Source organism: Asterias amurensis, chromosome 18 (genome assembly GCF_032118995.1).
Source record: "Asterias amurensis chromosome 18, ASM3211899v1".
Classification (NCBI taxonomy): domain Eukaryota; kingdom Metazoa; phylum Echinodermata; class Asteroidea; order Forcipulatida; family Asteriidae; genus Asterias; species Asterias amurensis.
This window is the reverse complement of record NC_092665.1, coordinates 10,815,320-10,833,925: the sequence shown is the minus strand read 5'-3', so window position 1 is coordinate 10,833,925 and position 18,606 is coordinate 10,815,320.

Here is an 18,606-nt window from a genome sequence, read left to right as displayed (position 1 = left end):
AAATCTAGACCAGATCATAGCTAGTCCAGTCAGGATCCTATTTCAGTCAATTCACAACCCGTGCGGTAGTAAGCTTAAATGCCGGGTTTTATCTGCAGTGTTTTGTGTGTTTTTCATGCTTGACCTCGGTTTGAATATTTAACTAGTCCAAAGGGCTTCATAGCCCTTTTCTTAAAAAATATTGGCAGAAATTATGTATGAGTACATTGAAATAAAGAGCATATCTGTCGTTTTGTATGAATGATAGAACCGTAGAAGCCCTTTTGACTCATTAATTTTTTTCATAATGAGGTCACGCACGAAAACCCATGGATATTTTGCAGATAATATGAAATTAATTTGTGTGTGGTGCGGATTGACTGCCGTTACGAGAAAAAACACACACATTCAGACAGCATGGTTTTTCCTGCACGATGCACGATGCCTGCTTGTTTTGTGGGAATGGTGCCCCGACCGTCAAGTCAAGTCAAAACAACAAAGCATAAGCTGAATCTGGGGGTCAGTGCATGCGAGAACTTAAGACTACCGGAGGAAATCGCTGTATCCTGACTGTACGAGCTACGATCCGGTCTCGCTTTTAACATTTTAAGGAAGAATATTAAATTATCCATCCACGTGTACTATTTGGGGACTGTTGACGACATCAATAACGGGACAACCTAACGTGTTATCGCAATTTGTTTATTGTTTTTTTCTTTCTTTTTGAAGCTATTCTTTTAATTACAATTTCATCTTTAAAAGTTGCACCGATTTCTTCATACAAAATGACTGATGTGCGCTTCCTTTCAACTTACTGGTACATAATTTAATAATAATAATAATAACCCGTTTCTATATAGCGCTTTTCATACCCGGAGGGCTTCCCAAAGCGCTTCACATTATTACCCCTGGTCACTGGGCCTTAACTCACTCATTAGCAACAAGTTCTCTTTTGTAGGAGGTTCGTCGCCGCATTTTACACTGGTTAAAGGCAGTGGACACTATTGGTAATTACTCATAATCATTATTAGCATAAAACCTTACTTGGTAACGAGTAATGGGGAGAGGTTGGTAGTATAAAACATTTTGAGAAACGGCTCCCTCTGAAGTGAAGTAGTTTTCGAGAAAGAAGTAATTTTCCACGAATTTGATTTCGAGACCTCAAGTTTACAAATTCGAGGTCTCGAAATCAAGCATCTGAAAGCACACACCTTCGTGTGACAAGGGTGTTTTTCTTTCATAGTTATCTCGCAAAACCGACGACCAATCGAGTTCAAATTTACACAGGTTTATTATTTTATGCATATGTTGAGATACACTAAGTAAGAAGACTGGATTTTGAGTTATTACCAATAGTGGCCACTGTCTTTAAAGGAACATTACAGAATTAGATTTAGCTAACAAAACAGTTGGTGGCAATGTACTCACTTTATGTAATCCGCCATATACATAAAACTGACTAACCTGTAGAAGTTTGAGGTCGATTGGCCATTTGGGTCACGAGAGAATAGTGATAAAAATATTACAAATTTTGCATTGCATCAATGCCAAAATCAAAGTGAATAAAACGCTCACTGGGCGATAAACTCCAAAAGTAAGGTTAGAATATTTATTTCTCATCAAATTTGACATTTCAGACAGAAATATTTCAAGGGATGTTTTCAACTATCATCATCATTAGACCGTGTTAATTTTATATAAATTTATAATAGATTTTGTTTCTTAACATTCCTTTAAAGGGCAATTCCAGTCCCTTAAAATCGTTACCTAGTCTGAAATAAGATGTTATAAAGCTTATAATGCACAGGCGGCTATTCATATTTCGTTATCCAATACGAAGTTATTGTCTTTTGCGCTCATCCATCCGCGTTGACTGGGCGCGACCATTTTGTTTGAAGTTCCCGCCATATCCGGGACATTATGACGTAATGACTGCACCAAGCTATAGTGTACGTGTGAAAAGAGACCGCGTGTGTGAGACACATCTATGCTCGCGTGTGTGTTGCAGTAGTTCATACTAAACGCAGGTATCGGCAAACGTATGCTTACGGTAATAATAATTAATAACCCGTTTTTATATAGCGCTTTTCACACCCATGGGGGGCGTCCCAAAGCGCTTCACATTATAACCCCTGGTCACTGGGCCTTAATTCACTCCTTAAACCATCTCAGCTCCCTGGTAGGGAGTATGCAACCTGTGCAACATTAATATGCGCTACTCGGCTAAATCAACCACAAGAACCATCTCTGCCCTCACAGGTACCCATTTACCCCTGGGTGGAGAGAAGCAATTATAGTTAAGTGTCTTGCTCAGAGACACAAGTGTCACGACTGGGATTCGAACCCACACTCTGCTGAACAGAAGCATCAGAGCTTGAATTCGATGCTCTTATCCGCTCGGCCACGACACCCCACAAAGGGTGCCCGGTATAAGGGTGCCCGGCTATTCTTACTCGCACTCAAAACAAAAACGATCAAGCTTTCAGTCACGGTTTCTTACAGCAGTTTGGACGAGTTTTTCCTTGCTGCTTTTACGCAAATAATTCAAAGAGTGGAATCAGGACCATCTCCATATGATTTTGAACCAACATAATACAGAAGAAGAGTAAAAAAAAACCGCTAGAACGTCAACGAAAATGATAGTTGTGGCGAACATGACGGCGACAGAAGTTGGCCAACACAGTCGTTGTGCTGCCCGGGTCGCGTCGTCAACCGACTGGTGTACGTTTAGTCATGCCCCATATGAGAAAGAATGCCGTTGCTGCAATATCGTTAGACAATTAAGCTGGCTGTTGGATGCCTCAACTATGGTGGCCCCGAAGGGACATCGCGTATCGCAAACGTGTGCGCACACGTATGCAATGTCGTGAAACAATTCGCATATATGTGCGCACACGTATGCAATGTCGTGAAACAATTCGCGAATATGTGCGCAGACGTATGCAATGTCGTGAAACAATTCGCATATTTATGTGCGCACACGTATGCAATGTCGTGAAACAATTCGCGAATATTATGTGCGCACACGTATGCAATGTCGTGAAACAATTCGCGAATATGTACGCACACGTATGCAATATCGTGAAACAATTCGCATATATGTGCGCACACGTATGCAATGTCGTGAAACAATTCGCGAATATGTGCGCACACGTATGCAATGTCGTGAAACAATTCGACAATTCTTACATCACGATCACATCACATCCTGACTTCATCGGTGTATATGCACCAACAGGGCTGTCCTTCGATATGCGTGGCCATTATGACAGACAGTGACTTACGCCACCTATTAAACAACCGGTAATTACGACACAAACATTAACTACGTCACGGTTTGAAATACTTTAGTCCCCCTGGCCTTTACAACCCAAGATAAAGTGGTACTTTCAAATTAATTGAATTGATGGATGAATCGGCACAAGCATAGTGGCAGTAAATTTTGTGTCATTTGAACCGCCTAAAAATAAATAATCTGTGATTTCACTGATACTTTTTAGGTATTATTAGGCCAACGTAAGAACATTTTTTAAAATTTATTTTATAAATTAAATTTTTGAGAAGTTTCCCTATCCTGACACCTCTTTTTTTATTTGTTATTAACAAAAATTGTGTATGCAAAAGTTTGTATGGCGCCACCACTTTTTCATTTGTTATGAAATAAATTATTATAGTCTAAAATAATACTTTTAGGCCCTACTACTTTATTATTATTTCGATGTTGCACAAATAAGTGAAAAAGTGGTGGCAAGATTTGGAGGGTTTTTGTCATGTACTCGGGAGTTTTATCTACACATTTCTAAGAGCTCGAACCACATGTAAAGTTGTCTGTTCTACCCATTTGTATTTTATGCACAAATCTGTGCGATACTCTGCGTACCGGATGTTTGTGTGCTGTTCGCATCGACACCTTGGGAAAGGGATCAGTAGTGTTTCCTTCCTGTGTTGTGAAGATTATCCACGACTCTTATCCAGACCGAGAGGGCGCATCTACACCGACTTTCGTCCAGGTGACGATGACGAACTAATTTCATAGTTATCTCGCAGCTTCGACGACCAATTAAAGATGCTGTGTCAGATTTTTGGCCCCAAACATAAAACAATAGATTTTTTGAGCATTTCAAAGAGTATCACCCGCTCTAACGAACAAAAAGATGTACTTTTACTTTTAATGGTCAGGAACATTGACAAAAATTTAAAACATTTTTTATAAAACAGATAAGAATTTGTCACGTGATATATTGTCCCGACAAAAACTAATTTTGAGCACTTTATTTCACTGCTACTAATAATTGGCGGACTTTTGCGAGCAATGGCTCAAATAAAAGCTTGTAACTTTCTCGACCCCCATCGTAAATACCTATTGAATTTGAAATCAAAATTTTGGGGTCAAATCGGCCCAAAATCTGACAAAGCATCTTTAAGCTCAAATTTTCACGGGTTTGTTATTTATGCCGGGGGGGGGGCGGAAGGAGTATTGCGCAATCATTTGCTAGCGCGTTTTTGGTACACTCCATTTTAAAAATAGGTGATGACAATATTAAACAAGAAAATATAAGATGAATACCGCTGAAATGCCGTTTTTAACAGCACTGGAAACATAACAGTACTTATTGTAAGAGTATTTTCAATTGTGAAACTGATTAGTTTTACATAAAATGCTTAAACATTCACCGACAATTTTCGTTGGTTTATTGCAGCGGCCAACGTGTATGAATGGGTCCAGGCGGGAGTTTCGTTACAAAACGTCACCCCTAAAATGGCTATAAACATCGAAATAATGTGAAAAAAAATATCGTTCATCCTCTGATTTTTTTTACTGAACGTTATGATGAGGGTTAGATCTTTCTTTCCTGAAAGTTTAAACAAAATCCCTCCGTATATCCTCGGATATTTGAAATTTTTTTAGAGGTATTTTTGAGAAAATGGTTTCTGCCTATACTTGGTTTCCACGCAAACGATCGTCTGTTGAGGGACGGGAACATTCGCCGCAGGTAATGTTAATTCTGAGGCAAGCGCACATCTTAAACATAGTATGTAAGACATGTCGTTTACGCTAAATATATGTTGCTTATTAAATTATTAAGTTACTGAAGCAGTTGGCAATGCAAAAAAAATCATTTTACGATGTTTTCTAGTGTAAAAATTGGGTGATTTAACACTATTTAGAGATAAACGCACCCTTTGATTAAATGGACGCGTCCAGGCAGTCTCAATGGCCGCGCGTCTGCGTTCAAAGGGTAGAACGTATTCGAAATCTTTTAATTTCATATAGGGAATGTACGTGCACTACACAGCGCACCGTTTGCGTATGTTTGTATGGAGAGCTTCGACCGGCGCTCGTCGTAAAAGAAGAATGAGATTATTTTCAACGTAGGTGGCGGGTTCGTGGCGCGACCCCTTCCGCCCCCCCCCCCCCTGATTTATGCATTTATCTTCAAGTACGCGCTAATTCTCCAATCAGATTCGCAGAATGGAGTGGTGATAAAAAACTGTATTGCACGGCTAACATCACTACCTGCGTCTTGTGTGTTCTATGTCACGCGCCAAGTTTGCTTGAAGATAAATCATAGATATAGAATTAAATAACTAGATCGGCCGCGCGTACATACGCGCCATTGCCTGTGTAGAAAAAAAATGTTGTTCGCCATGGACGCGGTAAATAATTCACGTTCGAAAGGCGACGCGCGAAAATGAACACGGGAGATAGGCCTTTGACGCGCTAAATGTCACGTGCTGACGGCAACAAGTCACGTGCTGACGGCAACGCACAGAAAATGTACACGGGAGATAGGCAATGGCAGCCCCCATGCCAGAACCCGCGTATGTACGCGCGGCCGATCTAGTTATTCTATTTTATATCTATGAGATAAATACGTTTTCGCACGCGTGCTCGTGGAAATACCGAAAATATAGCGCGTCTGCGTCTCATATTCAACTCGGCCTTCGGCCTCGTTGGATATGGGACGTAGAAGCGCTATATTTTTCCGTATTCCACTCGCGCTTGTGTGATAATGTTGAGAATGAGATTCACCAAGTGAGAAGACTGGTGTTTGACAAATACCAATAGTGTCCAGTGTCTTTAACAAGTACATTTTTATGGTCTTTAATTTGTATAGAGTACGTAATTACTAAAAGTACACTATGATGTCAACACTTGCGATAACGTAACCCTCCTGCCGTCGGCGGTGCCGGAGGGTTACGAAGCCTGCTCAGATGAAAAAGCGAAATGGTCAAACACTTACAATTTTGACAGCTAGTTCAATTATTGCTATGCAGGGTTTCCATCAATTAAATTATTTTAATCAACATTCAACAACATACCAGAAGTGTACTTAATGTTGTATTGCAAACTGATTGTGATATTTAGAGATAAGAGGGAAAATAAGAAACTAATGGAAGGTATGTCAACCACCTGGGTTTCCCTGTGATTCTTTTTGTTTAACAAACGTTTAATTAATTTATACTATGTACATGAAATTGTGGATAAATGCATGATAAATTCATGCAGCTGAAATAATAATTTTAATAAATAAACGAATCCATGAAACAAGAAAAGAATGTGACAGTGTTTTTAATAATTTATTATGTTGTTTAATATGAAATCAAATTAAACTAGACATTAGGTGTTTGTGAACAAACACAAAGCTGTTTCGTGTTGTTTTGCCTTGATTATGTGCTTCAATGACCGAGGAGTTTTGAAAAATGTTAAGTAGTTCTTGAGATATGGTCCCACTTCCGGTTGACCCGGAAGTAGGGGTCAAATTGAGGTCACGGTTTGAAAAAGAAAATTCTCCATCCCCAAGGAGTCTTAAACTACAAACAGATTAAAAATCGGCCCGGTACTTCTCGAGATATGGTGTCACAAAGATTTGCCGATTAAATATGCAAATGAGGGTCACGTGGTTAATTAATTAAGAATTTAAAATCAAAATTGCATGAGGAACTAAGCTTAGTTCTTATCTTTAATTTGATAAATGATTAAACTCTTTTGACGTTGTACAAATCAATGATTTGGGTTTCTTCCATTAAATATTTTTAACTGGTCAGTAGAGGGCGGTATGTAAGATGAGTGGTCTTACTATTAACATCTCTTTTTTACTAGTCAAAATGTTCAGTTTAAAAACAGGTTTAAAATCGGTCCTGTACTTCTTTAGATATGGTGTTACAAAGATTTTCCAATTAAATATGCAAATGAGGGTCACGTGGTTAATTAATTAAGAATTTAAAAACAAAATTACATGAGGAATTAAGCTTAAGTTCTAGTCTTTAATTTGATATATTATATAACTCTTTTCAAGTTCTAGTCTTTAATTTGATATATGATACAACTCTTTTCAAGTTATGGTTTAGGAGAATAGGCTGAAACAAAAAGCGTTTACAAAATTATTAATGCTATGGTTGTCTCCCATTAAATATTTGTACTGTCAATAGAGGGCGGTATGTAAGATGAGCGGTCTGTACTAGACTATCAACATCTCCTTGTTACTAGTCAAAATAATGTTCAGTTGAAATGTTTATCTCAAAAAGTTCAATTAAAAAAATTAATAAATGTAAATAAAACTAATATTTGACTCAGGATTGTTTGATTTGTTGGTTTCTTGAGTTCAATGCAGTATTGTTATAGTCCAGTCATGTCACAAACTACACTAAGGATAAAATCCTTGTATTTGGTCAGTGGTTTGATGTTTGATTTAGCACGAGTGGATTTCGCTGAAGTTAAGGGCCACCAAACTCTGCACTTACGTTCACCATATTCCGCTTGCTGTGCAATTAAAAACTGCTGCTCAGAAACACATTCCCTGCGTGGTTAGCTGTTAAATATGCTTAGCGTAAGCACAAATCCCTGATTACGTAGGCGCTGCGATTCTTTCCTTTAAAAGCCATTAGTCCAGGACCAGACCAAACTTAACACAAAAAGCAGCTAAACACAGCAATTACCTTTCCTCATGTACAAACTACAAGTTGTGAATCCAGGTATTCTGCTCAGTTTCTGCATTTTTATAAAGCAAAATATTTTGCCTTTTTATTATAAGCAGCTCTTATAAGCAGCTCTTTAACATTGAGCCACTCAACCACCAGAGAAACGTCAGCATAATAAAGTATCTTCTTTTGTATTCCTGTCAAAGAGTTTTTGTTTGTCATGGTCTAATTTTCGAAAGTAAAGCGAAAGACTGGAATTAGTTTAGGCAACTGGTCCTATAGACGGACGACACCACCTCAGAGTCTTAATACGTTGACATTGTTTTCACTCATTTCTCAAAAACTACATTACCACAGCAAGTAATATTTTAAGGGAAGCTTTCAACTGTCATTATCTTCAAACTGTTTGAGTTTAGTGTAAATCTGTGGACACCTAGGTATGTCGTCGTCGTCGAAAACCCATATTTATACGCACGTTCGTTAAACGAAAACCCTAAACCTTCGTGTACAAAGTATATTGGGTCCAGAACTCGGTTAGGAAACGAAGAAACAGAGACTGCGCTGTGGTACAGAACGTAGGTAGAAAAACAGGAAAAAATATACCTGAGTAGACTCTTCTCAAGAAGTCACAACACATGATAGGTACATACTATTACGGAATTTACCAAAGAGAATATTGAACAATAACATGGAAGCGACTGCATCCAGTTATATTCAAATGAAGATTACGTGGATTAATTAAGATTAATTAAGATTTTTAATTTTGTTTACATTTAGATTAAAGCTTATGTTCTAAGCTTCAATTTGGTATATGATTTCACTCTTTTGTCCTTATACTTTAGGATATTAGGTTTAAAGAGAAAAACGTGTACAATTGCTATGGGTTTTAGGCGGAAACAAAGAATACAGCTAATGTACAAAATGTACAGCTAATGTAACGAATTTGCATCGAACGTTCTTGTGACGTCATGCAAGTAATTGTGGCTTCTTATTGGCCAGCAACTCACCACGCTAATGCATTATGCACTACATTTTCTCCCACCAAAATCGTTGGCAAATGTAAAGAAAAACATAAGGCCCCTAAACGAGTTGGTTAAGGCGCTTCGCGGCTTTGCCGCTCGCGGTGATAGTCTTTTTTCGTGCGTTATATTTTTGGGGTTGTGCGTGCCATCCGGTGTGCCGCGTGCGCCTTGACTAAAGGCTAAGCGTTTACTTACGCAGAAGCTGATTGGATTAATCCTAGCGTTATGTGAAATCGGCCGAAGTCACATTATGATGGTTTGCGGTTACACCATGTGTGTATCTACTTGCCATGTAGAGTTTGTTCTTAGAGAACTGTCTTGCTTAATTCTACCGCGGAGTAGATTGTTGGGGTGTTCGGGAGACTTCTCAGTTCTGAAAAGAACTGTCATGCTTATTAACTGTTACCTGGGCGGATGGTATATAAATAGGCTGGGACTACTACTTTAGCTTATGGGATCGTAATGAACCTTATGTAGCATAGACTGCAATGCAATTAGAGCCTGGTCATGTCTCCTCAGAAGTAAGGAAGTTCAAACTCCTTCCGTGGTCCTTTCTTTATGGAACAATTTGTTTATATAACATGAAAATCTTTAGGTAAATCCGATCACATTTACATGACTGTAATCTATGAGGGGCCGTTTATGACTAAATGAGCAAACCCATATATATAAGAGCAAAACCATATATATAAGGGCTACAATATGTGGGAGAGACTAAGACCAAACTTAGTCTTCGCTTTGCGAATCATGTCTCTTCCATAAAGACTAAGAAACCGTACCCAGTCTCTATCCACTTCAACAGCCCCAATCATAGTGTCAGTGATGTTGAACTTCTGGTGATTGAAGCTTGCAATGGTGATGACACACACCGCAAGAGTAGAGAATCACACTGGATTCACCAACTCAAGACAGTCAAACCCTTTGGACTTAACATAAACACTGGTGTTAAATAACTTCTCATTACCCTCCACTTCACTTCGGCCTAAGAACTTATATGTTGTATATATTCTGTACATAAAGTATAAATTAATCTTGTTTAAAGTTGTTTTTATAAATTCATCACTGTAACTTTCTGATGTAAGTAACCCCCCCCCCCCCCTTTTTTTCCACAGGTCCCTCATACCTATTTTTAAAATCATCATATCTTTGATCTTGCTATTCTTATTAATTGACCATTGTTAGTTGCATCATGATGCAACTTGCTCTCTAATCCTACCCTTTCATTTCTCCCTGCATTGTTGTCGAACAATACATTTACCACTTTTATGGTCCAGTAACCCATCCTTTCATTCTAAACATCCTTTGTCCTCGCCACTTCACTCCTATTGGTTCATAGCCACCAATATTGTCTCTGAAATAGAAACTTTGATTGGCTGTTATTTTCCCGCTTCTTTCTGGATCCTTTCCTTAATCCCTTTCCCCCTCTCTTTTTCTATAAATGGATATGTATTTGTTTGTACTTGTTTTATGCCTCTGAAGAAGGTCCGGATTGGATCGAAAGCTAAGGCCATCTACCCTATTCATTATATAAGAACAAAACCATATATATAAGAGCAAAACCATATATATAAGAGCAAAACTATATATAAAGGAGCAAAGCCATATATATATAAAAGCAAACCCATATATATAAGAGCAAACCCATATATATAAGAGCAAACCCATATATATAAGAGCAAACCCATATATTTAAGAGCAAACCCATATATAAAGGAGCAAACCCATATATATAAGAGCAAACCCATATATATAAGAGCAAACCCATATATATAACAGCAAACCCATATATATAACAGCAAACCATATATAAAGGAGCAAACCCATATATATAAGAGCAAACCCATATAAGAGCAAACCAATATATTTATGAGCAAAATAATAAATATATAGGGATCAAAACAAATATATAGAAGACCACCGAAAAAATATAGAGGATCAACGGCAAACATATATAAAGGACCAAAAACCTCAAATATAAATGACAAACACAAATATATTTAACAGCGCCTTCTATATTGGACGTAGTTTCATATATATAAGACATGTGCACCCATATATATAAGACATAAAGTCTCATACAAAGGACGTCAACAGCCGTCAAGGGTTAAAATCGGAACGAAAATCATCCTGACAACATCAATATGGAACCACAGCAGAACCTGACTATTTTTCACGTGAGAAGTCCGTCGTCTGCTAGGTTTTCTGTATTGTTTTAAATTTGATTTTTCAGTGTGAAGGACTAAAAATTAGCCTTGGTATTCATCATTTTCGGATTCAACACCCCAAAATTAGTTAAATCAGGTATGTTACCAACTTTTACTCAAAAATGCCGCTCGAATTTTTTTTTTTTTTAAATCTGGTCTAGACTATTACTTTTGTTTAAAAGCTCAAAAGTTGTTTTTTGATGAAAAAAAAACACGAAGGCGAACTTTGACCCAGGGTAACGACCCGGAAGTTAAGGTCGTACGATTTTGGCATTAACTTTGTGAGAAACGGCTCCTTCTGAAGAAACGTACTTAGTTTTCGAAAAATAATTAATTTTCCACAAATTCGATTTCGAGACCACATTCAGAATTTGAGGTCTCGAAATCAAGCATCTGAAAGCACTCTAGTTCGTGTGACAAGGCTGTTTTTTCTTTCATTGTTGCATTTTCGAAGACCGATTGGTAATTAACAATCCCGTACTTGGTATTTTTGTAAGAAATCAAAGGAGAGAAACAACACCACTCTTCCCAATGCGCGATAGATGATTGGCCAAAATATTAATGGTTGACTTTGTCTGTATAAGTTATTACATCATATTAAATAAGGTGCAGTATAATGTATGTTCCTGGTGAAAATATGTTTCTTGGTTCAGTTTATAAAAGTGAAAAGAAACATCAATCAAATCCAAACACAAGGCGAATTATGTAAACTGCGAATGGGGAAAATTTTCTATTTTAATCACTTGGTTATCAAGTCTATGATACAAAGTTGAGTTGATTTATTTGCAGTATAGTAGACAGACTGGTTCTCTCCATAGATTACGGAGCTCTGGAAGACGTAAATAATTACACAACTTATAGGATTTCGTCATACCAAGATAGATTATCACATGAAGACGACATCCTAAGTTTAGGATAACGACATCCCGAGATAAATTATCACAAGAAGACGACATCTTACTTTTTGGACTTTGTCATCCTTGAGTGCTGCTTTTGACACTGTTGTTCACAACATCCTTCTCTCTCGGCTCCATAATCACATTGCATAGAGGACACAGCCCTAGCTTGGTGCAAATCGTATCTCTTCAATAGAACTCAGCTGGTATGTATTGGCACCGCGATATCAGACCCTGTTGTTGTGAACTACTCTGTGCCACAGGGATCTGTACTGGGCCCGCAGTGGTTTACACTGTACACTTTACCGATTCGCGACATCATCCTGAAATTAAATCTGAATTACCATGTCTACGCAGACGACACTCAGCTATATATCACGTTTAAATCTACTCAAGAAAACGCCAATGCATTTATTGCAAGACTTGAGAAATGCATCCAAAAGATTCGACGTTGGACACAACAAAACTTCCTGAAGTTGAATGATGATAAGATAGAGTTCCTTCTATTTGGGTCACGTCAACAGTTGCTCAGATAGCCCCTACTCGCTGCAAGCTCGGAACTTAGTGTTATTTTTGATTCATCGATGACACTTCAACCACACATCAACAACATCGTTGTCTGTCATCATACCACATCAGGAATATTGGTAAGATTCGTAAGTTTTCGTTCATGCATTTGTTACTTCTCGCCTTGACAATGGCAATGCCCGTTTCTACAGTCTTCATAACAACAAGATTTCCCGTCTTCAATGCCTCCAAAATACTGCTGCCCGCATTGTGACAATGTCTAAGAAATCCTGTCCCATCACCCCATTCTGAAACAACTACACTGGCTCCCTATCTCTCAACAAATCATCTTCAATCTGATGTTCATTGTCCAAAAAGCTCTTAATGGCAAGGCTCCCCACTATATTTCTGACCTTCTTCAAGTTTACACTCCATCAAGAAATCTTTGATCAAGTTCCATGCTTCTTCTCATTGAACCCAAGTCTCAACACTCATGGGGAGACATGTCTTTTTCTTTAGCTGCGCCACGCATTTAGAACTCTTTACCACTTAATTTTAGATCTTGTCTTTGTACCACAACATTCAAATCTCTTCTCAAACTTATCTTATGTCACAGGTTTTCAAGAACTAATTTTGTTGTGTTTGTTTTTCTTTGTTTTGTTTTTGTTTTTGTTTTGTTCTGTTTGTTGTTGTTGTTTTTTTTACTGCGCCAGGAACACCAAGCAGGGTGGAAACGTGCGAATTACAGGTCTTCTTCTTCTTCTTCTTCTTCTTCTTCTTCTTCTTCTTCTTCTTCTTCTTCTTCTTCTTCTTCTTCTTCTTCTTCTTCTTCTTCTTCTTCTTCTTCTTCTTCTTCTTCTTCTTCTTCTTCTTACTATTATTATTATTATTATTATTGTTATTGTTATTGTTATTGTTAGTGTTAGTGTTAGTGTTAGTGTTAGTGTTAGTGTTATCGTTATCGTTATCGTTATCGTTATCGTTATCGTTATCGTTATCGTTATCGTTATCGTTATCGTTATCGTTATCGTTATCGTTATCGTTATCGTTATCGTTATCGTTATCGTTATCGTTATCGTTATCGTTATCGTTATCGTTATCGTTATCGTTATCGTTATCGTTATCGTTATCGTTATCGTTATCGTTATCGTTATCGTTATCGTTATCGTTATCGTTATCGTTATCGTTATCGTTATCGTTATCGTTATCGTTATCGTTATCGTTATCGTTATCGTTATCGTTATTGTTATTGTTATTGTTATTGTTATTGTTATTGTTATTGTTATTGTTATTGTTATTGTTATTGTTATTGTTATTATTATTTGTAGTAGTAGTAGTAGTAGTAGTAGTAGTAGTAGTAGTAGTAGTAGTAGTAGTAGTAGTAGTAGTAGTAGTAGTAGTAGTAGTAGTAGTAGTAGTAGTAGTAGTAGTAGTAGTAGTATTTCTATTATTGTTATTGTTATTATTGTCCTGAGACAAGTTGTCACATGAAGACGACATCCTAGTTTTAGGATGACGACGTCCACAGATAAATTATCACACATCCCGACAAAATTATCTTGGTATGTCGACTTCTTTTCGTTTATGATGTCGTCATCTGGAGATAATAATGTCAGGATCTCAACATGTCGGATGGCACTTCCAGAGCTGCAAGGTTTTAAAGGGCCGTTAAATAATGAGTCACTACTCTTTTATTCCCATTCAAAAATTAAAAAGGCGTAATAAAGACACACACAACGCGGCCAACACACCGAAAGCGCCCGCGACGCCCGTAACAAACGTCTTACACCAAGAAATGCCTTTACATTCTGCCGCTGTCTCCGTAAACCAACTTCCATTTGTAGAATTTTATACAAATATATAATTTTATATTAGAAATATACAAACGGTGCCAAGAATCATTTAATTTATGAAGATTTGTGTTAATATTAAAAGATATTGTATTGTTTTATTTATCATAAACAGTAGAGTGGGTCTTATCTGTTGATGAAAGATGTAGCCAGACGGGGTTGGAAGACTCATTGATTGGCCATCGCTCTGGGTCAGTGTTTTTATTAAATTTGGTTTATGGAACAATACGCGGGAGGGTAAAGTCTGAGGTCGCTAGTAAGATCTTGTGATAGCCTATCTTTGGGAGAGGTTTGCGTGGTTGATGCTAAAAAACAACTGCGACATCAGACTAAAGCTGTAAGCGAATGTAGAATAGAGTATGCTTTTTTGTTAAGCATTTTTTTTTTAACTTGCTCTATATCTTTTGAAAATCTTTGTTGCAAACGACTTCAAGAAAGCCCGAGGTCCGTCCAACGAGTGTACCCTAGGTCCTGACCCACTTACTATTGAAAGTCAACGTACAAAGTGTTTGCTCTTACCGACTGGGAACTGTCTCCGTAAATGAGAATTGACATCCTCAATCAAAATGTCTCTTTGTTTTTCTTGAATTTTCTGTTTTTTTAATCGATTTGAAAAAGAGAAAAAAAAAGTCCCCATAAAAAGCAATGTGGCAGTTCAAATGTGAAGGACAATATCACTTTAGAATTAATGCATGATGAAGATTTTCGTATACCGTTTTCATTAAACTTGTTATAAATCACCATTCCTTCGAAATAAAAAGATAAACAAAACAAGTATTTGCAGAGATGATTACTTCATAAAGACTGGACTTCTTTGACGCACGTTTGAGGTACACGTTTGGTAATTACTCAATATAAATATAACTTAAAAACTGACCTTGTAACGAGCATACCAGAGTTGTTAACAGTATAACACGTTGTGGGAAACAACTCCCTCTGAAGTAATGTAGTAATGTCAGATTGTTTGTTTTCTGAGTGAATGCTTTGTAAGAGGTGAACACTGTTCAACTGTTAAGATTTATTGTGAAATCAACGTTCGTATCGCTTTCGAGTTTGCAGGAAATATGAACCGGTGTGGCGGTTTCAGTCTTCCGCCGTGTTCAGTTTTCCGGGTGACGTAGTCGGACATTTCAACACGTTGTTCGAACGGTTTTAGCTTTCCGGCGTGTTCAGTTTTCCGGGTGACGTAGCCAGACAAAAATACTGCCGCGAGTACCTGGCGAGTACTGTAGTTTATAAAACAAAAAATGGTAATAAATAAATTTAATAAACAAAACAGAACAATAAAAACATTCTTCTGCTTCTCTGACGCTCGTTCGGTATATGTACCGGCTGGATGACTCAATACGGCACTAAAAATGGACTAGTTTCGCTTGCTGTGCGCAGGCATCGCATGACGTAACGTTACCGTATTTTGTCATTCGGAAAACTGAACACGGCGGAAAGTTGAAACCGCCACACCGGGCTAAAGTCTTACCTGTTTTATAGCATTGTGTCAAGCCGACGATTTCGTCATTTTCTTTTGTGACCTACAGTGCGACACCTTTTATATACGTTGAAAGAAGCATGTGATGTAGCACACAGAATTCACGCAATTTGCTACAAAATTTACTGGTGAATGAAAACCCAGTCAGTGACAACATTCTTAAATTGCAAAAATTCTCAAATAAGAAGTAGTTTCTTTTAAACTTCTCTCGGGTGCATTTTTTTATGACTTGAAAATGGGTCATCTGTGTTTTGTTAAGAAGATTTAAGCTTGATGTATGAGTAAAATCGTCTCCGTACACATGATGATTTAGTTTGAAGATGATGTCACTAATGAGTAAAGTGTATCGTAAACCACTGCGGGTCCAGCAATGGCCCCCTGCCACAGAGTAATTCAGGACAACATCGCAGTGCCGATATACAAACGCTGACTTCTATTGAAGAGCAAAGATTTGCACCATGCCAGGGCAGTATCATGCATGCCAAGGTAATTCTGGAGCCGAGACAGAAGGATGATGTAATCAACAGTGTCGATGACATCACTCAAGTGTAAAAGTTACTTGCGGTGCTGTTAGCTTACCATTTTCGATTGCTTTCGTGGCTCACACTGACTGGCTCATATTCTGCCCCAAGAATTATACCTGTATACTGACTGGAACACGTCGGATAAGGTTGAAATCATAATAATTTGTGACAGGAAATGCCTATAAATTACAACGTCGGATGCACTCGTGTCGGCCTAGAGGGAAACAATTAAACACAAGAGGGCGTTGTACAATTTTAATTTGCATGTTTTATAGACTAGGCCACTGTCTTTACGGATAAAGACAGGTACCAGCTATTCAGATCCAGTGATTCCATTGGGTATAATGATACCATTGGATAAATGCATTGACTAAAAGCTACCGTACCTGTGTTTGTTTTGATTGTCTGAGGTCACCTCGGTTGGCCAATCAAAATACAGATATGGAAAGCTTACTTTCGGTCGTCCGCACGTATGTGTCCCCTTGTGTGGTGGTATGCATACAGTAAATGCATGGTGGATACGGTACTTGCTTGGTAATGTTGGTGTAGAATTTGTGCGTATCTCTATGAGAGGTCAAAGGTCAAACCTCACGCCGGTTTTTTTGCCAGTCTCTGGCGTTAGTCACGAGCCTCGAAGAACGTCGTTCAGGCTACATGTTTTATAGATTTGTCAGTGCGCAATCTGTCAATCCGACGTATATTTTACCGCGTGGGGGCACTCTCAATATCGTGTTCGTCCTCTTGCACATTCTTAATTAGGTTTCTGTTACTTTTGTTTGTGTCACAGTTTTAAGTTGCTTTTGAGGTGGGGTGTAGTTGCTCCTTTAAAGATCCCATTGTCCATGATGGATATGATGCCTGCGGTTCCACTCTTTAATATTAACATGTGAATTACGCCAGCTGCCTCCATGTACTTTCACCTTTGACCTCATTCATTACAAGTCTTATTACTATTAGTAGTATTATTATCGTGACAGCAGTGTACTGTTTGGGCATATGGAATTTTCATGTCACTGTACCCAATGGAATCACTGGATCTGGCAGCAGGAACCTGTCGTTATTCTTGCGGATAAAGACAGGGGAGACATTTAAGATAAAATAATAGAGTAGCCAAGTCAATGGGTTCCCCCGCCTCTATTCGTATAATGGTCTGTTGAATATCCTTTCTTGTGCAACATTCATTGCCGTATGATGACGTCTTCACATTGTACAGCGCCCTGTGGACTAACAAGTGGATCGTGTTTCCAGGCATTTTGTTCTAGGGGAATGCAAGGAGATAAATTGTCTTTCTTATTGCAGCTTTTTCAAATCTTAGCATGAAGAACATTGTCCTTATCGGGAAACCTAAGGTTTGTCAAATGCATTACTTTCAGGTTACCTATACATCAATTCATATCTTCTAATCCGACATTTTTTTCATGTTGAGTCACACAAATTGCGAAAGTTTGTTTTATTGTTGATTCTTGTTTATTGGGTGGTTATTGGTGACATATCCGAAATCGGACAAGAGTTTCAAGCCAGAAGTGACCTAGGTAAATTAGGTGGTATATAGCAATCTTTAAGGTCAGTTATCTCTAAAACTATTCATTTTATGGACAAGGTTTGTGTTAGAGGTGAATAGAAACCTGATCTTGACAATCTGAAAAACATATTTGTAGACTCGATTGACCCTTCCCAAATAACTAGGTCAAAGGTCAAGGGGTTAAACACAGTTTTCTACACTCAAGTGCATTTACATGGCATATCATGACAGTGTAATAAATACTATGAATGAATTCTTCGGGTTGAATGAATCCCCATGTACCAATTGACCTCCATCAATTCACTCAAATGACCTCTCTAACCAGCAAGGTCAAAGGTCAAGGTGTTTTTTGAAATATATTTTTACTTTGCCTTGAACACCCAGCAGGGTGGATACATGCGCATTACAAGTCTTATTGTTATTAAGATGTCAACTTCATGTGTTTCAAAAATCGACCAGAGCTGGATTGTTGTCCTTTTCTCTGGTAGCAGACCTTCACCCCCCCCCCCCCAATCATCAGGTTTGCTTTGTTTTTTGTCATTGCACACTTAGGTCTGCAAGTTAACCCGGTGTAGAAGTGGGTTCTTGAACCATCAAATGTTGTGTGTAGTTATTTGATTGTGTGACACTTTGAGACTTTTGCAACCTTGTTGAGTGGCCGCAAATCAAGGTTTATTCTGACTTGGCTGAAGA